We start from the raw sequence: 22,911 nt of genomic DNA on the forward strand, positions 1-22,911 counted from the left end.
TTTTGTGGGCAAAGACCCGCTTCATCAGATGCATCTGATGAAGGTGCATCTGATGAAGCAGGTCTTTCCCCATGAAAGCTTATGCTCCAAAATATCTGTTAGTCTATCAGGTGCCACAGGACGCTTGTTGTTTTATAAAATGGGCAGGTATTTAGAAATTTGGTCACCCTTTCTGGTGCACTCAGAAAAGAAAGGCTCCCTGGCTAGTGAGGAAGAATCTTTAGTCAGGGTCTTTAAATATTTACCTGATCCAGATAATCCACACATAGTATGTAAAGGTTTTCTTGTAACTGGGTGGCTTTTCACATTAATGGTGACAGTGGAATGCCCAATGCAAACCATTGTTTTATTAAGCCCAGATCTCACAAAGATGTAAGAACATGTTTACTTTAGACATCTCTTGATTTCAATATGACTACTCACCTGATAAACAAGCATTGTGGATAAAGGGGAAACAGTGCATATGATATACTTAGACCACAACAAAGCATCTGATATGTTATCATATGACCTTCTTATCAGTTAACTAGGGAAATGCAACCTAGATGGTGATACTATTAGCTTGTTGTGTAACTGATTGGAATAACCATTCACAGAGAGTAGTTATCAATGGTCCACAGTCATGCGGAAGAGAATAACAAGTGGGGTTCCACAGGGATCAGTTTTGGGGCCAGTTCCATTCAATATCTTCATCAGTGATTTAGACAATGGCATAGAGAGTACACTTATCAAGTTTGCAGATGATACCAAGCTGGAAGGGGTTGCAACTGTTTGGAAGATTGGGTCAGAATTCAAAATGATCTGGACAAACTGGACAAATGGTCTGAAGAGAACAGAATAAAGTTCAATAAGGACAAATGCAAAGTACTCCAGTTGGGGAGGAACAATCAGTTTCACACATACAGAATGGGAAGTGTCTGTCTAGGAAGGAGTACTGCAGAAAGGGGTCTAAGGGTCATAGCGGACCACAAGCTGAGTACGAATCAACAGTGTGATACTGTTGCAAAAAAAGCAAACATGATTCTGGGATGTATTAACAGGAATATTGTGAGCAAGACACAGGAAGAAATTCTTACACTCTACTCTGTGCTGATTAGCCCCCATTTAGAGCACTATGTCCAGTTCTGGGCACCACATTTTAGGAAAGATGCAAAGAAACTGGTGAGGGTCCAAAGAAGAGCAAGTAAAATGATTAAAGGTCTAGAAAATATGACCTACGAGAGAAGATTAAAAGAACTGGGTTTGTTTTATTTGGAAAAGAGAAGGCTGAGAGGGGACATGATAGCAGCTTTCACATACCTAAAAGGAGCCGCGTCTACACGTGCCGGCTACTTCGAAGTAGCCGCGCCAACTTTGAAATAGCGCCTGCCACGTCTATACATGGTGAGCGCTATTTCGAAGTTGAAATCGACGTAAGGCGGCAAGACGTCGAAGTCGCTATCCCCATCAGTAGATGGGAATAGCGCCCTACTTTGACGTTGAACGTCGAATTAGGGCACGTGTAGCCAATCCGTGTCCTGCAACATCGAAATAGTGGGGTCCACCATGGCGGCCATCAGCTGAGGGGTTGAGAGACGCTCTCTCCAGCCCCTGCGGGGCTCTATGGTCACTGTGGGCAGCAGTCCTTAGCCCAGGGCTTCTGGCTGCTGCTGCTGCAGCTGGGGATCCATGCTGCATGCACAGGGTCTGCAACCAGTTGTCGGCTCTGTGGATCTTGTGCTGTTTAGTGCAAGTGTGCCTGGGAGGGGCCCTTTAAGGGAGCGGCTTGCTGTTGCCCGGGAAGTGCTAGTCCGCCCTGTAACCCTGTCTGCAGCTGTTCCTGGCACCTTTATTTCGATGTGGGCCGCTTTGGTGTGTAGACGCTCCCCTGCAACGCCTACTTCGATGTGGTGCTGCCCAATGTCAAAGTTGAACGTCGACGGCATCAGCCCTGGAGGACGTGTAGATGCTATTCATCAAAATAGCTTATTTTGATTTCGCTACATCGAAACAAGGTATTTCAATGTAGCATACACGTGTAGACCTAGCTAGGGTGTTTGTAGCCAGACAAAGTCTCCCCCTTACAAGCCAGCTTGCTTGCTGCCCCCCCACCCACTGAGAAGCACACAGGGCACGGAAACGGCTGCTGACAGCACAGTCTTTGATGCCCTCATTGAGGCCCAGATGTGCTAGCTCATCGTGACCCTGAGAAGCAGAAAGTACAGATAGAAGGCTAACAGGCCAAACTATCAACATGGGGGGGCGCCCTCAAGAAATCACCCCAGATGGCATTGATGACCACACAACCACCCCAGAAGGGGAAGTCCCCTGCCCACACAAAAAGAATGTCCTGTACTCTCAAATTGCTTATCTCCTGTCTTACAAGTGCAAATTAAGTAAGAAATGCCCTTGTAACAAACTGGCGTCACAAAAGACAGACCAGTATGATCTGGCACCATAGATAAGAAAGAGAATACATAACCCAGAGGGGTATAAAAGATGGGTCCAGCAGAACTCTAACTTTGAGTGCATTCCACCAACTACCTGCTGGTCGGGTCAGGTGATTGCCTCCCGAGGTCCACAACTGGGGACGCCCAACCTCGTATTTGTCTTTCCGCGGAATTGAGTGACCGATCCGGCTTGGCTACGCTGGTATCAAGAGACGCAGAGAGGGTAAGATACACCCATGCTAGGCCTCCGACTTTTTTCTGCACAGCTAAAGAATTAGAGCTCTGTAACTAGACGTCATTGTGTCAAGATATCATTGTGTTAGATGGTAACAGATATCTTTGTATTGGATTGTAACGTAACTTGTTAACACCTGTACTTTGCTAGCATATAAGAAGTAAACAATAGCCTTTTGTAACCACACGCTTATAACTGTAGCTTAATAAACTTGTAACTAGTTAAGCTCTAAGCCTGACCCGGTTAACCTTTTGTCACTACAACACAGCCGGCACAACAAAAAGAACTTTAACCGTTTGGTTACTACAGCCTGGCCGTGGGTGAGAGTGCTAGGAGCTGCCTGCTCTAACAGTAAAAAACTGGGCTGTTTAGGACCCAGGGGAGTACCTCAACGCACACTACCCGGCCACCGGCTAACAGTGTTATAAAGGGGAGGGAGAAAAATTATTCTCCTTAGCCTCTTATTACAGATTAAGAAGCAATGGTCTTAAATTGAAGCAAGGGAAGTTCAGGTTGGACATTAGGAAAAAAAAGCCTGTCAGGATGGTTAAGTAGTGGAATAAATTGTCTAGGATGGTTGTAGAATCTCTGTCGTTGGAGATCAAAACAAAAAAGCCCCACAATCCGCTCTTCTGATTTGCCAACCTTGATAACAATTTTTCTGATCTGTCAACTTTGATAAATTTTGGACCTCTGTGTTTTATATATTAAGTCTGTTCTAGAAAGACTATGATCTGAAGAAGTGGGTCTGTCCCACAAAATCCCATCACCTAATAGATTATTTTGTTAGTTTTTAAAGTGCTACATGCCTGCTTTTTTGATAGAAAACAGACTAACACAGCTATTTCTCTTTCACTATTCATCATTGGAGATATTTAAGAACAGGTTAGATAAATATCTAGCAGGGATGATAGTGGTCGGTCCTGCTGTGAGGGCAAGGAACTGGACTTGATGACCTTTTGCGATCACTTCTAGTTTTAATATTCTGTGATTCACAATGTATAAAGTAAAACATGCTCTTAAATCTTGGCAAGTTTAACTTTTGGCCCAAACTGAACCTGGACCCATCTTGAGGTCTGAACAAGTTCAGTTAGCATTAACACTTACAGTATCCTCTAACAGAAACCTGTTCATTTGTTCTGATTCTGATCCAGACCTGAGGTTGAAATGCGAAAATATAACAAAGCAAGGATATTATGAAAAAATGATCATAATAGGTATGGTAAAGATGTAACAAGAATGTGTGTGTATTGAAGGATATTTCTTACTTCCCTCCCCTTTGTTCCCAGATACATTTGTTACACATGGTTGTCTCACTACTGTAGACAGAGACTGATCCTATTGAAATCAATAACAAAATTACTGACTCCATAAATAGTGGATACATAGGCACAAATATAATCAGTGTGTGTGCTGTAATTGTTTTTAATTTTCTGTTGAGTACATTCTCTATCAGCCTGAAAGTTTCCTATAACGCTCATCACTCAGATATCTAGCATCTTGATTGGTGTCAAATATTGTGTATCCACATGCACAACTAGACAATGAGGTTTCTTTAATGTACATGACCAGTAATATACTAAAATTAAGCTACAGTGAAATAATGTATTTCACTTTCTCTGAACTTCAGTACATTTCCCAAGAGTTACACCAGCAGTTTATTGTAACCCAACCCAAATTAATTAATAGTACTGGCATTGGAAATTGCTAACGTGACACTACAGCACTTATTTTTGGAGTGCAAACATAGAAAGTGCCTATAACAAGAGGAAGAGATACCTCAAATAAAGCTAGTAAAGCCCGAGTCAGTTGGGGTAACATTTTCAAAATGCCCACTGATTGTCAATGAATGGGAGACATTAGAAAGTGGGGCTTAAGCATCTTAATCACTTCAGCTCTTCTGGAACTTTTTACACATGGTAATTTAACAAGCTTAAGCTAGATAAAACAGTAAAAATAGCTTATTTCCGAATTGGCCAAATTCCAACCTCACCTGCACAGATGCAGATCTCCATGGGAGATACTTCTGCATACCCAGTGCCAAGATTTAGTTGTTTTTCTTCTGGGGTGGCACAAGCTAATCTACTACCACACCTAACCTACACAGATCTATGTGCTGTGGAATTTACCATAGCCATGAACTATTGTTTCCAGCATCACATCCTGTCAGGACATTTCACAAAAGGTATAAAATTAGCTATCAACACTACTGTCTAAGTTTAAAAGCTATTCAACTTGCAGCCCCAACTCCTATTAAAGTCCAACCCAATGACTCCTAAAAGGCTTATCTCGGATTTGATTTGTTACAACCAATGCAAAACACAAAATGGCAGATAGTATACTTCTAGTTGCTAAACTAATTATTAGCTGTGTTAATTAGGGATATAAAAGTTTGAGAAATGAAATGAGAATAACTTCAGAACTTTATTTGAAATTACCAGGAAAAAAAAAAAAAGATAAGGCAAGGCTTCCAACTTTTCAAGTGCATATGAAGTGATCAAAGAGCCAAAGTTAAGTTAGATAAACACAATTTTTCCTAGGCCCATCCTGCCATCAGGCTAAGATTAAGACTCTACGCTTTTGCATGTTAACTCCTACCAGTTATTATTTCTACCCCTGCAAAAGTGACAGCAGACTCAAGCTACACCGTAGCTACTCCACCGTCTCCCACTGCTGCACCAAACCATAGCTGAATATGAAGGGACAACTCAGAATAAAATGAGAACTTGTCAGAAGATGAGCATCATGACCTGCAGATGCTTAGGAGCATTTTTGCAAAGAAGAAACGTCAAGTCATTTGGAGCTTGTCACTGAAAGCATTCGTTTCTCTGCTAAATTGGTTAAGAGGAGGTAGGGAAAAGAGGTCTAAATTTTCTGATGGGAACCTCCCACGATACTTTATGGAAACTTCACCTAGAGATACTGTTCAGCCTCTTTCCATTAAATTAGTATGATAAGTATTCCAAGTAGCAGACCTTACCCAGTCAATTGTATCAGACATCACTATTAAAAGCATGTTTAGCTATAAAAACAACAAGAAGTCCTGTGGCACGTTAGAGACTAACAGATATTTTGGAGCATAAGCTTTCATGGGCAAAGACCTGCTTCATGAGATGTTTAGCTATATGGCCAAAGCCTATTCATATCTCACCCACAGATCCCCAAGGAGCAGGGAGACCTTTATATTGGACGCTCTAGCCTAAACAACACTGTAAACGCATCACAGAGGTCTTGAAAAAAAAAACAACACATGATTTTCTGTCAGGTATATCCTGTGTAAACATATCCTCCTCAGAGAGTCGGGAGAATAACGCATTTTGTATTCTAATGAAGTAATTATTAAAGTATGTAATTATTGAAATAACCACATCAACTCCCAGTCATTAAAATCCTCCTAAACAGAGCAGCATGATGGCTTAGGCTATTAGAAAGCTTGGCAGCCACCCAACGCCTACAATAGCTTCTAATTAATTGATCTCACCTCTAATCTGCTATTGTTAGCCTTGTGCTGATCATTTGTTTGGCCTACGGAGCCTATTGCCCCTTTCATTTGATTGTATTTGTTACTGTACCCTCTCTATCTCTTTCAATTAAGCACAGGTTAAGTGGTTCAACCACAAGAGAATAGGAGATAATGGCACCAATCAAAGTAATCTCTTTAATTTGCTAAATGGATTACAGGGAAACCCCAGCCAAAGTGAAGTCATAGCTGGTGGCCTTCACATGAACTATACACAAAGAGTATCTAATTATTAACCCACCACATGCCAAATTTTATAGCTATATAATAAAACCGTATGGCATTATGATACTGGTAGGGATGTGCTCATTACAGAGCTCTCCATTACGTTATTCCCACTGTAAAGAAATCTACATGATCTCACTCTCAAATAAGCCATATACCTTATGCTCAAGTGGAACAAACTGATCAGAAAACAGCATGACCCTCAACTCAAGCAGTGGATTTATAATCTGTGTAACGACATGTTTGTGCCACTCGCCTCCATGTCAACGTCCTCTCTGTGTGTCTTTCCACAGCTGTTTTTCCTCTCCTCTCTGACTCAGTGTGTGGTGGGGAAGCCCTTCCCTTGTGTGCATGTAACTGCGATTTCTCCCACCCCCAGGTCCATCGGAGAAGCCACGACTGTACTAAGTGCAAAGATACAAGTATGTTGTTAGATCTTCTGATTGTTTTTTTTTTCTTTCATGTACTTTAAGTAGGACAGATGGTGTCTTTGATAACTGTACTTGCCACTATCTTGTCTGTAGAGACCATTAGTTTTGCTGTTCTCCCAGAGAGTTTGACCTAATAAATTATTTTGTTAGTCTTTAAAGTGCTACACATGGCTCACATGGTCCTCTGCAAGCTCCAAGCAAGAGCAGCAGCAATAGTGCCAGCAGCCCAGGGGCGCCAGGTGGGCAGCGAGGACCCCCAAGCACAATGGCGGGTGTGGAGACTGAGCGGCTTCTACCCCCTCATTCTGCATGAGATGAGGGCCTGGGATATTTGTGTCCTTGGATTATTTTGCTTAATCCAAATGGCGTATGAACCATGATTTGGTCACCAGCATCCAAGGGAGCATGACTCCTTACATCACCCAAAGAAAGACAACCCTGTCGGAAAATTCCCCACTGCCTTGTGGGAAGGTTCGGGAGATCCAAAGGCTATGGGAAATAAACCCACACAGCAAATCTGGAGTGGAGACCCTAAGGCAGTTAGCAGGGAGGATTCATCAAACCTGCTTCCCAGCATCTCCTTACAGTCATCTCAGTTCTAAACAAACTGACTTCTGTCCTTCCTTTGGATTCAGCTGGGGTGACCCTGAGGGGGACAGTGCCACTTCGGCAATGCACTTCCTCCAAACACTAGCTCAGGCAATGCAGACTGTCAGAGGGTGCCAAATGCAGAGGACTCTCCATCCTTGCTGATAGCACGGAAATAACACGGGAAGTGACAGTTACAGACTATAAGCCCTCCTCAACTGGCGAAGAGGAGGACGCCATGGGTCACTTTTGTCAGTGGGAGGAGTCATCACACTCCACTGGTCAGCTATTGCCCACCTCAAGCCAGGCAGCCCCCAGTCAATAAAGTGTTGACCTGACAAGTCTGCCTTCCTCATTGGGTGCATGGGGCTAAACCAAAAATCAAACAGTAGATGTAAATGACATACCTGCCAAAAAACAAAATAATAAATCAACTTGCCTTCAGCTCAGTAGCTGGAATGTGTGGACCATGTGTCCAGGACTTGAATCTGCCCATGATCTTACAAATACTGACACAAAATGCAAAACAGCAATTATAGATCAACAGCTACACAAATGGAAAGTCAACATTGCTGTTGTCCAGGAAACCAGGCTGGCAAGTGCTGGGTCAGTGGAAGAAATCAACTACGCTTTCTTCTGAAAGGGCTTGCGTTCAGAGGAACACTTCCTCCATGGAGCTGGATTTGCTGTTTGGAACAATCAGCTAAAATCTATCAATACACCCACAGCTGAATTGGAACATATTATATACTGAAGCTCTGTGCCAAGTCAGGACATGTCAACATCATCAGCGCTTATTCACCAACGTTGGCATCATGCACCAAAGACCAGGACCGCTTTTATTATAATCTTCAGAAAGTTATCGACTCCATTCCAACTGGTGAACAACTCTGCATCTTTGGAAACTTCAGTGCAAGAGTTGGATGCGATCATCAGTCTTGGCCCATCTGCCTCGGTCATCACAGTATTGGGAAAATGAATGAAAACGGTCAAAGGCTTCTCGAATTCAGCTCTCAGAATAAGCTCTGTATTTCTAATACTTTCTTTACTTGAATGAGTGTCACAAGGTTTCATGGTGCCACACCAGATCCAGTCACTGGCATCAACTCGACCTTGTTCTGCTATGCAGGAAACATCTCAATGCCATCAAAATTACACGCACATATCACAACGCAGATTGTGACACTAGTCACTCCTTGATCATCAGCAGAGTGAAAATCGTCCCAAAGAAACTCTATATGTCAAAGGAATGCAATAAGCCAAAAATCAATACCCTCAATACCAGAGATGCACTGAAATGCTGTCTTCACAGATGATGTCACTTGCAAAATGGAACACAAACCTGACCAACAAACTGCGGATGAAACATGATCCATTCTGAGAGATGTAATATTTAAATGTGCCAAATCTACCTTTGGAACATGTAAATTCTCTAACAAAGACTGGATCGATGAAAATGCTGACACTGTTAGGCCTCTTCTTGAATCAAAACACAAGGCACATCTGAATAACATAAAAAACCCATCACAAAGCACAAGAGATCAACTTCAACAAGGAAGATCTGTTCTTCAGAGAGAATCCAGGTGGTGTGTGAACAAGTATCGGGCCGATCTATATTCTAATATTCAAAAGGCATCTGATTTGGGCAACCTGAAAACAATGTATGAGGGACTGAAGAAAGCACTCGAACCAAACATTACCAAAGTTGCCTCACTGAAGCATTTAAATGGACAGGTGATCACAGACAAAAAGCTGCAGATGTCCAGATAGGTGGAACACTACTCAAGTCTATTCCCACAAGCATACAATACAACCTGAACTTGACAACCTCATCCCGACTCTTCCAGAAATGTCTGAGCCAAATGCAGAGACTACACAGGAGGAACTTTCTCAAGCTCTTGATGCCTTCTCCAATTGAAAAGCACCAGGAAACGAAAGAATTCCAGCTGAAGTCCTGAAGGCAAACAAGGCTATGCTCTTCCCCCTCCTCTATGATTTGCTCCGAAAATGGTCGAGAGCAGATGTTCCACATGACATGAAGGATGAAAACATCATCACTTTCTATAAAAACAAAGGCAATAACAGTGACTGTAACAGTAGTAGTAGGCATCCTTCAGTCTGCATAGACTATGGATAGCGCCCTTTATAGTTTCAATTGAGGACTTCATTTACAGCGTCTACTGTGACTATGAAGACCCACACGAGAGTGACAGTCCTTGCTGCATCTCTTGCAGATGTGGTGGGTGTCTGGCAAGTCCTTAGTGTGCTTTCTCTGTGCTCGCTTCTCCTCTGCTAGCTGTCTGATCCTCATCTCGCCCTTCTGAAGGCCCTGGTGTAACCCCTGCCTCCATCTGCTGCGGTCATCTGCTAGTTCTTCCCAGTTGTCCAGCTCGATGTCTACCTCTCTGAGGTCTCTCTTGCAGACATCTTTGTAGCGCAACTGGGGGTGTCCGGGAGGTCTTTTGCCAGAAGCTAGCTCACCATACAGGATATCTTTTGGAATCCTTCCATCATTCATCCTGTGGACGTGGCCAAGCCAGCGGAGCTGACGCTGCCTGAGGAGGGTGTGCATGGTTGCGATTCCAGCTTGCTCAAGGACGGCGGTGTTGGACACTCTGTCCTTCTATGATATTCCACGGATGCGCCTGAGGCAGCGCAAGTGGAAGACGTTCAGCCTCTTTTCCTGGTGGGCGTACAGGGTCCAAGTCTCGCTGCTGTAAAGGAGGGTGCTGAGGATGCAGGCTCTGTAGACTTGCATTTTGGTGTGAGTGTACAGCTTGTTGTTATTCCACACTCTCTTGCTGAGTCTGGACAGAGTTGTGGCCGCTTTTCCGATCCTCCTATTTAGCTCAGTGTCCAACGACAGGGTGTCAGTGATGGTGGACCCGAGGTAAACGAACTCGTGGACGACCTCTAATGTATAGTTGTCAATGCTGACTGATGGGGGTTCAGCAACATCCTGACCGAGTACGTTTGTCTTCTTTAGGCTGATGGTAAGCTCAAAGTCCTTGCACGCTTTGGAGAACTGATCCAGCAATTTTTGGAAGCTGGTCTTCTGTGTGAGACACTACAGCAGCATCGTCTGCGAACAGCATGTCTCTGATGAGGACTTCCTGCACCTTAGACTTAGTTTTCAGCCTTGCAAGATTAAACAGTTTCCCATCAGATCTTGTGTGCAGCAAGATGCCCTCTGTTGAAGATCCAAAGGCATGCTTCAGGAGGAATGCGAAGAAGATCTCGAACAATGTCGGAGGAAGGACGCATCCTTGTTTGATGCCGCTGCTGATTCTGAAAGCATCCGATAATGCGCCGTCATATGTTCCTCTCATGTCTTTGTGGAATGACTGGATCATCTTGAGTAACCGTGAAGGACAGCCTATCTTGTAGAACAGTTTGAACAGACCATCCCTGCTGACCAAGTCAAAGGCCTTGGTCAGGTCGATGAAGGCTATGTAGAGTGGCTTCCTCTGCTCCCTGCATTTCTCCTGCAGCTGCCTTAGAGAGAAGACCATGTCAATGGTAGACCTCTCTGTGAGGAATCCACACTGCGATTCGGGGTACACCCTCTCAGCAATCTTCTGGAGTCTGCCAAGGATGACGCGAGCGAACAGTTTACCAGTGACGCTTAGGAGGGAGATTCCACGGTAGTTGTTGCAGTCGCTTCTGTCTCCTTTGTTCTGATACAACGTTACAATGTTAGCGTCGTGCATATCCTGTGGAACCTCACCCTCTTTCCAGCACAGGCACAGTAGCTCATGTAGGGGTTCCAGGAGTGTGTCCGCGGCACACTTGATTACCTCTGGTAGTATACCATCCTGGCCAGGGGCCTTTCCTGCTGCAATGCTGTCGATGGCTCTCTTCAGCTCACCCACAGTCCATTCCTGATCCAGTTCGTCCATTACTGGTAGGAGCTCGACGGCATCGAGGGCTGCGTCAACCACAACGTTCTCACATGAGTACAGCTCGGAGTAGTGCACAACCCAGTGCTCCATCTGTTTGGCTTTGTCAGCGATGACTTCACCAGATTTGGATTTCAGAGGTGCCATCTTGTTCTGGGTGGGTCCTAATGGCTTCCTCATACCCTCGTACATTCCTCTGAGATTACCAAAGTCGGCACAGGTCTGGATGTTGCTGCATAGCTGGAGCCAGTGGTTGTGGGCACAGCGCCTGGCTGTCTGCTGTACTGTTCTTCTGGCCGCTCTAAGTGCTTGCTGGGTACTCTGGCTCGGTGAGCGTTTGTACTCCAGGAGTGCAGCATGCTTCTTTTCAATGACTGGAATCATGTCATCGGAGTTAGCTTCGAACCAGTCGTTCGTGTTTCTAGCTCTTCTTCCAAACACCGACAAGGCCGTGTTGTAAACTGTATCCCTCAGATGTTGCCATTTGGATGTCACATCGGCGCCCCCAGGGCCGCTGCGCAGATTTTCCTGGAGGGTCTCTCTGAACTTTTCACCTTTCTCCGAGTTTGCTGTCTTTCTGGCATCAATGCGGGGCCTTCCAGCAGGTTTAGAGCGGTACAGCTTCTTGGGTCTCAGCTTGAGCTTGGAGCAAACTAGCGAGTGATCTGTATCACAGTCAGCACTATGATAGCTGCATGTCAGAAGGACGTTTTTGAGGTTATTACACCTAGTGATGACCACGTCTAGTTGATGCCAGTGCTTCGAGCGTGGGTGTCTCCACGACACTCTGTGCTGTGGCTTCGTTTGGAAGAATGTGTTTGTGATGCATAGATTGTGGTACGTGCACAGTTCAAGGAGACGCTGTCCATTGTCATTCATTTTTCCCACACCGAAGTGTCCTAAGCAGGAAGGCCATGAGGCCCAATCAGCTCCAACTCTTGCATTGAAGTCACCCAAGATGTACAGTTGTTCACGAGCAGGTATTTGTGCTACAGCAGCACTAAGCACGTCATAGAACTTGTCTTTTACTTCTGGTGTGGCGTACAGGGTTGGAGCATAAGCGCTGATCAGGTGGACGGGACCGGCGCAAGTTTGAAGCGTGATCCAAAGAAGTCTTTCTGATCCGCCCATGACTAATTCCACCATTTGTAGAAGGGTGTTTCTGACAGCAAAGCCAACACCATGCTCTCTGGGTTCTTCTTGGGCTTTACCCTGCCAGGAAAAGGTGTAGTCCTTTTCCTTTAGAGATCCCGAATCTGCGAGTCGTGTCTCTTGCAGTACAGCGATATCAACTCGGAGCCTCTTCAGTTCCTCGTTGATGACAGTGGTCTTTTGGGTGTCACTGATGGCCTGAAGATCTTCAGTCAAGCCGGTCAGCATGGTCCGCACATTCCAGCAAGCAAGCTTAAATTGTTGATGTTTCTCATTTCTTGTTGATTTTCTTATTGGTTTGCCTGGTGCCCAAATTTCAGTCACTTGTCAGGTTCAGGAACCTTAAGCCTCACGCACCCAGCGAGGCAGGTGAACTGTGGCAGGACAGTACCCTATTGGCTGGGGGCTGCCCAGCTTGAGGCGGGCGGTGACTGTCCAGTGAGATGCAAGGATCTCTCCCACCATCGAAGGCAACCCCCGGCGCTCGTTCTCTACACCAATCGAGCAAGAGCTTATAACTGGTATCTGTTGCCTCCCGCGTTGATGCAACGCTGTTCAGCGTTGCCGGAGTACCTCTCCGGGCACGAGCCTGGGCACTTATTATGGAGACTCTGGGCTGCCCAGACACCAGTGTCCCCCTCTCGGCTTTACTGATATAGTCCAAAGGAGAGGATAACCTCCACGTCTGGTACCAGCTCAGCTACAGGAGTTGCCGGGACAGTGCCAGAAGATGACACCGAACCGCCTTCGGACTCCACTCTGGATTTTCTGTCAGGGTTTACTCCCTTAGCCTTGCTCCTTCCCAGGATAACCCACAAGGCAGTGGGGTGTGGAGACTGTGGTTAAGGATCCCACTACTTCATACCTCCCCGTCACCACGAGTCACCATAGCTCCCTGTGGAGCAATGACCTCATATCCCCGGGACCCTCCTCCCCACCTTTCGCCCCCCACCAGCTACCATCACCATAGGACCCTCCCCAACCCACTACCCCCATCTGCTCCCATGTCCGCCCTCCTCACTGCACTGGCCCCTCTCCCCCCAGCTGCTCTCAGTGCCCCCAGGTCCACCTTCCACCATAGCTCTTCAGGCTCTTCTCTTCAGAGACTCCTTTTCCTGATAGTGCTGCCTTGCAGGGCACAGGTGGAACACCATACCTGAACAGGACAACAAACACGGGGCTCCTCCCTCGGCGAACTCCCAGAGGCAAACTCCCTTCCTTGTTAGCTGCTGCCCCCTTTTCACTGCTCACAGTGTTTGCTGAGAGCTCCCTTCTTATAGGGAGAGCTGCTAGCTGGTTAGGCCTGGCTCAAAGCCTTACCTCCAGTCTAATCAGCCCTTGAAGGCTCACCTGGCAGGAAACTCCCCCAATTCACACCTTGCAAACTGCTCCTCTCTGCACCACACAAACTCATGCACACAGGCAGCTGATCAAACTGCCCTTCTCTGCATTCAGGGGAAGCTAGATTACCTCTTGGGTGGGCTCAGTGTTGGTGTTGGAAAAATCATAGTTAATATGAAATAAGTGAACAAGCCTTTCTACTGTTCTCCAGGACTCTGTGGTCTGTGACTCATGGAGACAATACTGAGTAAATCCTTACTGCCAGCAGCTCGACCTCAGCCAGGAGACAGTGGAAACCTCTAGTCTCTACAACCCCATCCAAAGTAAACCTCTTCTACCCCTAAAAGTGTGGGGGAGGTGACAAAGCCCCACCCTTTCTGTCTCGATGAAGGGGGAGTCACGCTGGCAGCTAGTGACGCTCTCAACAAGGGGGCAGAACAGATGGGACAATAGAGAAATAGGGTGGGGCAACTATTGCCCCTCCCCCTCAGCCTTGGCGGGAGATGGGCCACTGGGCCTCCAGGATCCAGAGGCTGGACATCTCCATCGCTAGCGTGGGTAGATTCCTTCAGCCTGCAACTCCCCCGTGTGTTACTGAGCAACACAGGCGATGCATTTGCCTGTATCATTCTCAAATGCCTGCACAAACTCGCAGATCAAGTCTATCCAGAAACACAATGTGGCTTCAGGGTTGGCAGGTCAACAATGGACATGATTTTCTCTCTTCAACAACTACAGAAAAAATGCAGAAAAGAAGAAAAGCCATTATTCATAGAATTTGTGGGATTAACAAAGGCATTTAACACAGTTAGTAGATCAGGTCAGTACAGAGAATTAACTAAGACTGGTTACCCACCGACCCTACTCAAACTCGTAACATGCTTTCACAAAAACACGAAAGCAACAGTGCAATATGAAGGATCTACATCAGAACCATTTGCAATGAACAGTGGAGTTAAACAAGGATGTGTTCTTGCCCCTACCCTCCTCAGCATATTCCTCTCAGTTCTACTAAATTGCACATTTCATAACTCATGCAGTGATGTATTTCTCCACACAAAATTAGATGGCTCTCTCTACAACCTGGCAATACTCAAAGCCAAAACCGAGGTCAAAAAAGTCCTCATTAGGGAACTCCTCTTCGCAGATTATGCAGCTCTCATCGCTCATAATGAAGACACACTACAGTCACTCATGGAGTCTCTATCCAGAGACTGCAAGTTGTTTTCTCTTGCCATAATCATGAAGAAAACTGCTGTATTCACTCAAGGTATACCTCAGCAACTCAATGTCATTCTAGATAACAGCCCATTAGATGTGGTTCAACAGTTCTGTTACCTTGAATCTATTGTCACCACAAACCTGTCCATGGACGAAGAACTGAACATCAGAATCGGGAAGGCAGCTACTATTTTTGGCAGACTTATGAAATGAGCATGGAACAATCCTAACCTGACAGTGTAAACAAAGATACTAATCTATCAGGTCCATGTATTGCGTATCCTGCAACATGGTTCTGAGGTATGGACCACCTACTCGAACCAGGAGAAAAAACTGAACAGCTTCCATCTTTGCTGCCTCCACAGAATTATGAATATCAGCTGGCAAGATAAAGTTTCAAATGCAGATGCTCTGTCAAGATCTGGCATACCCAGCCTCATAGCAATCCTCAGCAACAGAAGACTACGATGATTTGGTCACGAGAGAAGAATGGGTGATGAGCATCTTCCCAAAGAAATGCTCTGTAGTGAACTGTCATGTGGGTTGAGAACAAGAGGAAAACCAAAGCTAAGATTCAAGGATACATGCAAAAACGCCATGAAAAAATTCAACATTGATCCAAAATCCTGGGAATCTACATCCTCAGATCGAAATATCAGGCAACGATTGCTAAGACAGGGCACATCATCCTTCGATAGTATATGTGCAAGCCACACAAAAGAACTTTGTCTTAGAAGGAAAAACTCTCAGACTCAAGAATTCAGAAATAGACTGACATGCGGTTATTGCAATCGTCCATGCAAATCCAGTATTGGACGTATAACCCATGAGAGAAGCTGCAGACTCAAACATTGCCCATAGATCCTCACCACTGCTGCTAACCATCTTCTCTCGAGATGAAAAGGAGTCATAATAAAGGAAATGTTCATGGTAGACTTCATTCTTGATACTTATAAATGCAAATTCAGTTTCACAGTCACTTTGTTTTTGCTGACTATGTACAATTCTAAATACTATACAAGCTTTGTCCTTAAACTGGTAAGTGGGCTTCCTTTTCTTCAAGCGTTTTTGAGCAAGCAAAAGAGCCACATGACCAGTATTTTGGCTGACTGTTTTCTTGGTTAATCAATCAGGCAATGAATTTAAGAAAGTTAGGGTTGATCCTGCTTTCGGTGGGGGGGCTAGACTATATGAACTTCTAACGTCCCATCCAGACCTATGATTATTTATTTGGTTATTTATTTATTGATTTAAAATATTTTTACTTGACCTCTCTATTTAAAATATTCAAGGCAGCTTACAAAAATTTTAAAAATATAAAATTATATAGAAAGATTTAAAAATACAAAACTCCAAAAGGACATAAAACCTATTAAAACATCTCAAAAGAAGGTTCACATGCACAAACACCAATAAGAGCCTGAATAAAAAGGGTGGCTTTAACCTGGCACCGAAATAATGTTAATGTTGGTGCCATGCGAATATCCTGGGGAAGAGAATTCCACAGCCTGGAAACAAAGGCTGAGAAGGCCCTGCTCTGTATTGATGTTAATCTTATCTTCCTAAGTGGGGGAACAGTGAGCAAAGCCTCTCCAGCTGACCTCAGTCCCCGAGCAGGTTCATATGGGAAAAGACAGTCCTTTAAATACAGTAAAGTCAACCCATTTAGGGCTTTATAAGTCATAACCAATACCTTAAAGTGTGCCCAGAAACATATCAGAAGCCAGTGCAGCTGCTGGAGGATTCTATGATTCTATGATAATGCAAGTTGCGTAAGACAAAGGGCCATTTCCATATACAGAGAAAGAAATCAAGGGTATTGGGAAAGAAAAAAGGTAGGAGGGACAATAAAATTTCAGAGTAACTAAAACATATCTTATCCAAGAGACTGATCCTTTTATAAGCACTTGGCCTCCTCACCTTTTAAAAATATAAAATTATTATGGTAAAGCTGATGTTATCAAGTACAATTCTGCTGCAGCTGGAAGAACTAAATATGCACCAGATGTTATGGGACAGTAACAGAGTGTGATTACACTTCACACATCTGTAGTGTCATCCACAGAAAGATTTATTCTTACACACACTAATTTACTCATAAACCCCCTGTGAGGTACTAAGTATTATTCCAATTTTGTAGATGAGGAAGATAAGCCAAATAGAAAGAGAGGGCCAGATCCTGAACTGATATAAACAAGCATCTCTCCTTTGAAAGACCAGTCTAAAATAAACAAAGAAACAAATTAGAACTAGAATTTGGGTGTCCTAATTTTCAGTTCTGTGTATTATTATAAGGCCATATCTTTCTCCTAATGTATGCAGGAACATTTCATAGTATAAGACCAAAAAACACAGTTCCCACACTCAACCACAGTTTCATTTTGGCTTGTTCACGCACCGACTTTTTGTCTTGGAAAGCTCGTTCTCACCATTCTTTTACAGTGATTCTTACGATGTTCTTGTTTCAAGCAATTTTCATAATCATGTAGTGCAAGTTTGACTATAGGAATGAATACATTCAGATATTTCCTGGTTTGTGAGGTCATTATGCAAACTTCCAGTAATGTTATTAATACAGAACATTTCTGACCCAATAGTAGTCCATCTTTCATTGTTGTTTCCATAATAAACACCCGGTAATTTGGTTTTGTCCTATAGTTTCACTTTTGGCTCCAGGTCAGCAATGCACTAAAACAGGTACTTAAGTGAAATGGGATCTACATGTATGACATTATTGACCTCAGCAAAACATTTCCGAACAATTTTCAAATTGTTAGCAAAGTCCTACTGTAGCCTTACTGTACTATTATAAAGATCATAAGAGAAACCTAATTCTGCCACCCACAATCAATTTTGCTCCCACCATGCCTTCTTGGGAGGCAATTTTTCTGCTGATTTTTTTCCATATACAGAATTGAGTAATAATTATAGGTGATTAATTTATACCATCATATGTGGAGCAATCTAATGTCTGATTTCCAAATACTGGTAGAGGGTTAGTAACAGAGAAAAAGTTGTGCTAGTCTATATACTATCAAAAGAAAAAAGCAGTCAAGTACCACTTTAAAGACTAACAAAATAATTTATTAGGTGAGCTTTCGTGGGACAGACCCACTTCTTCAGACCATAGCCATACCAGAACAGACTCAATGGGTGTGTCTACACAGGCACAAATCTTTGAAATAGTCATCCTAATGGCCATTTCAAAGATTACTAATGAGATGCTGAACTGAATATTCAGCGCCTCATTAGCATTAGGATGCTTCTAGCCGTGGCCCTTCGAAAGCTCTGATGAAGTGAGTCTGTGCTCACGAAAGCTCATGCTCAAAACTTTTCTGTTAGTCTATAAGGTGCCATGGGACCCTTCGTTGCTGCTTTCACTCAAACTGAGGCACTCAGATATGGAATTCTGGCCCATCTATCTTGGAATCCATTGTACCATTTCTCAGGAGAGGGTGGAGGCTATTTTTTCCCCCCAGTCTCTATATCCATTTGTCCTTTCCCTTGTTTGTATTTATTTGGGTTAGCTCTGTTTTTCATTAAATAGCTAATAGTTTGAAATCTCAGGTGTCCCAGTGATATTCCTGTAAATGTGGCAGGAATAACCTTGTTGTAGCATATGACACTGACACTTTATTTCTGGAGACCCCTGTTTGATATACCGTAAAATGAATTAAATAATACATATGTCTGTGCCATCTATTTATTTTAGCACAACTGATGTTAATAAAGTGGGAAAGCAACCATTTTCAATATCATGTAAATTAAACTATTCAGTGGTGTTTCAGAAGACAGAGAGCTGTCTATTCTAGGGTTTCCAGTTTCACAAGTGCAACTTGAATCACTGTTAAATATCAGGGGGAATTCTTGGTGGTAAAAAGGCTTGAGTATTTGAGTTAATATTTCAAGAAAGCATCTAAATAACAATGAGGGATGGGAACATTCCTATCCAGTTTTCCTTTTCAGCTGCCAAGAGAGATGCATTTTAGTGTGTGAATTCTCACAATATCTATGTAAGTGGGATTTTTCCATGTATTGTTATGTAACCTAGATTCAATTTTTCCTTTGAATTAGAAATTTCCCACTCTACCCTATTAAGTGCTATGCCTAAATTGATCACTATTCAGTCTCACTGCATGAAGTGCTCTATTAATGTAATTATTCTATGAGCAGCATCCAGCAAATTTCTTCTTACAAGTTCCCTGATGTGAGAGAAGTGGCCTCGAGACTGCTAATTTGGTAAAAATCCTGAAGTCCTGCTTTAAAAGAGATATACATTGCTATGGTTGACATTCTGGATTATCTTTCTGCATCTTAAAAAAAACCCGTCAGCTTGTTGCCCAGGTAAATTTTTGCTAGAACCTTTTATCTTTGGATCTTTCGTGGTTGCTGCTGGTGATTTAGCCAGTGAACACATGTAGCTGTGGGCTTAACAGTATGTTTCCATGTGCCCACTTCTCCTACTCACTTTGCCACAAGCTCTATTCCATGCACCATAAGGCTGCAGAGTGCCCCTGTGCAACAGAATTACAATAATTTCTTTCCTTTTTAAGACCCTCCTCACTTCTGTGCTTAAGGGGGTAAGAGGCAGGATTGTGCTTTAAGACGTCACATAATAATGTACTATGTTAGTCTGTATCTGCAAAAACAATGAGAAGTCCTGTGGCAACTTATAGACTAACAGATTTATTGGTGCATAAACTTTCTTAGGCAAAGGCCCACTTCATCAGATGCATGTAGTGGAAATTCCGGAGTCAGGTATAAATATATAAGCACAAGAAAAGAAGGGAGTGCCAATCAAGAGGAAGGCCAGAGTTAACAAGGTCAATCCAGTCAGGTATGATATGGTCCACTTCCAGCAGCTGATGTGGAGGTGTGAACACCAAGAGACAAGAAACTGCTTTTGTAATTGGCCAGCCAATCCCAGTCTTTGTTCAATCATAAATTGAGGGTGTCAAATCTGCAAATGAATTGTAGCTCTGGACAGAAATCAAATATCAGGAATGGTAACAAAAACCTGTAGGAGAACACTTCAATCTCCCTGGACACTCCATAGCAGATTTAAAAGTAGCCATCCTGAAAAAAAAAAAATCCAAACAGACTTCAAAGAGCTGCAGACCTACAATTCATTTGTAAATCTGACAGCACAAACACAGAGAAGCTTCACTACTTATACCCCTGAATGGAGGAGTAGCCACAATTCTGGTTCTTGCATGCTTGGAACACAAGGACAAAGAAAACAATCCTATGAGCCCACAAACCATATGACAATAAACCAACCCTATGTGCATGCAAGATGGATGCCTCAGGGAAAGGGAGTCCTGCCTCTCTCTTCTCACCTTCTAGAGTCACTACAGAGGACTTTGACTGCTAAAGGCCAGGGTCAAAACCAGCAGCTAGTCTGTAAGATTCAACTTCTTGGTCTCTTTTGGAGAAACTTGCTGTTCGCTGAAAAAAAATCTTATTATCTTGGGCAGGAATGAAAAAGAGTACAGTTCACTTTTTAAAACCAAAAAGAAAAAAAAGACATTTTGCAGTTTGGAAGCAGTTATGAAAGACCTGATTTGAGCAGCTACATGTAAAAGAATAGGAAAGATGTGAAAATAGTTAAACAAGAACTTAAAGCCAGAAATATCCTTCTGCTGAATCACTCAAATATTAGGACTAAAGTTATCATGAGTCCACACATGAAAGTTTACTTACAAAATGTAGTATGCTAGACCATACATGACATCAAATACAAGGGGAATGTCAAACTTCTTTGCATTCTTAGAGGTTAGAGAAAGTGTTTCTGACCAATACTAGTCAAACCTCAACACAATTCCAAAAGGCTTTTAGACTAAGCTGATTTGGTTTTGTTTTAAATGAAAAGACCACTGTTGCAGAAAGTTGATTTAAGCTATGTGATTTCTGTAGCCAATGTATGGAATCAACACACCTTAAGTTGAGTTACTGTGGGTTCTACACAGGGGTGAGGGAGTCAACGGGAGGAACTCTCCAGTTGACTTCCTTTACTCTTCTCATCCAGGGTAGAATAGCAGCGTCAATGGGAAACTTATCTGTGGTTGATTTTGCAGGGCTTAACTGGACCCACTAAATCAACAGCCAGTGGATCAATCTCAGAGCCTTGATTCAGACTGTAGTCTAGATGTAGCTTTCATGTCAAATAAAGAATGACACATAAGCCACCAAAACAGTCCTGAAAAGAATATAGGACATGAGTAAATCAGCCCTTGATCACATTACAGAAAATGATCTTGCAGTAAAATTGTGAATGAACAACCAAACTGGCCTATAAAATGTTTTGTACTACCAATGGAAAAAATAAGTGAGAACAGAATGTTCCTGGGAAAAGAAATGAACTAGCAAGATCCAAGCTTTCAAAAATCAATAGCTGATTTTCAATGCAAGGTTTAAATTCCTCCACTCCTCAACAGTATCTGAGTTTAATAAGCAAGATATGTTTTGCAAACCCTTATTACAAACAAAATGAAACAAAAGACAATAGGTATTTGTGAGTAACAAGCCAGTGACTTAAGTTTCTGACAAATATTTATATCTAAAAAGAATCTGGTTTAATTTCTAGAAGTGAGTCAGTAATAGGATAATTATGGACAAAATACCTAGAGAATAACCTCTGAGGAAGAAGAAACTTATTCAGCCAAGTACACACAGAAGCATATAGAATTACCATCTTTTATTCCAACTCCTGGTTATTCAGTATCTAATCTGCTATGCAGGAAGGTAACTAAATACAAATGAATTGTTAAGGAAACCACAGAGTATATGCTTGAATATTGAACAGCTGGCACAGCTGGAGTGGATCACTGAACAATGAAATTCAATGTTCTGTCCAGTAGCAAAAGGAGAAAGCTCTTCAACTTAAACCATAATTTAGGAAGTTACAGTGATAGGTATTTATAATGGCAAATAATTTTTTCATACAATTCAACCAAATACTAGATCTCACAATCAAGATGTTATTTCACAAAAACAGACAACTTAAAACCTAGTGCCCACCATCCAGTTTTTTCCAGATAGCTAGCTAGAATGAATAGCTTCATAATCTCACTTTATAGTCAAAAAACAAAATATGGTCACTTTGATTTTTTCTTTAAATTGTAATTGAATACATTGAATGTTCGATGCTGAAGGAAACACAGTCTCTGTGTGCCCTCATTGACTTTAGAGCACCTAAGAGAAATCTCATAAACATTTTCAATCACCTCTTATCTATATTGGAAGCTGTCGCTGTAAGGAAGAGGCTTATCTTAGATATTGACCTCCTGAATTCTGCTTCATGTTTTTTATTGAAACTGTGCAAAACTCTTTTGCTGCTTTCAATAATATAGAAAGCACACTATACAAAATAAGGGATTGAACCAACTCTCTGCAGTTGCAAAAACCCAGCATGCCTATAGAAGGGAAGTTGTTAGGGACTAGGCATAAGAAATTAAAAGTTATGTCCCATTTTAAACACTCTATTCCTCAGTATGAAAGCCTCATCTATCGTCTCTCAGCCACGTAACACTGTCACCTGCATCTTCATATTTTTCTATGGTTTCCACTGTTACTTTCTGTGTATATTGATGCTTAGCTTTCAACCCTTGTATGACTTCTCTATCCAAGGGTATGTTTCTGCCATTGTTTCCCGCAGGTCCCATTGGCCAAGAACAATGAACCCTTGCCAACAGGAGCTGTGAGTGGCCATATACGCGGACACAAGAAAGCAAAGCATCTAGCAGCCCACCAGCTAGTCATCACTCACCCCTAAATTAGATGATGTGATAGATCTTTTTCATTTTTAATGCTATTAGATTTGCCAGTCCCCAGAGATGACAGTTGAATAAGACAATTCTTTGGATGTCAA

General features: G+C 42.9%; 1 protein-coding gene across 1 annotated transcript in view; it reads right to left on the reverse strand.

Annotated features, from left to right (window-relative positions):
* The window catches only part of RARB (retinoic acid receptor beta), a 342,130-nt gene that overhangs the window by 251,714 nt on the left and 67,505 nt on the right, over positions 1-22,911 (reverse strand). The gene's annotated exons all lie outside the window — the stretch shown is intronic.

The sequence above is a fragment of the Carettochelys insculpta genome, chromosome 2 (genome assembly GCF_033958435.1).
Source record: "Carettochelys insculpta isolate YL-2023 chromosome 2, ASM3395843v1, whole genome shotgun sequence".
In the NCBI taxonomy this organism is placed as follows: domain Eukaryota; kingdom Metazoa; phylum Chordata; order Testudines; family Carettochelyidae; genus Carettochelys; species Carettochelys insculpta.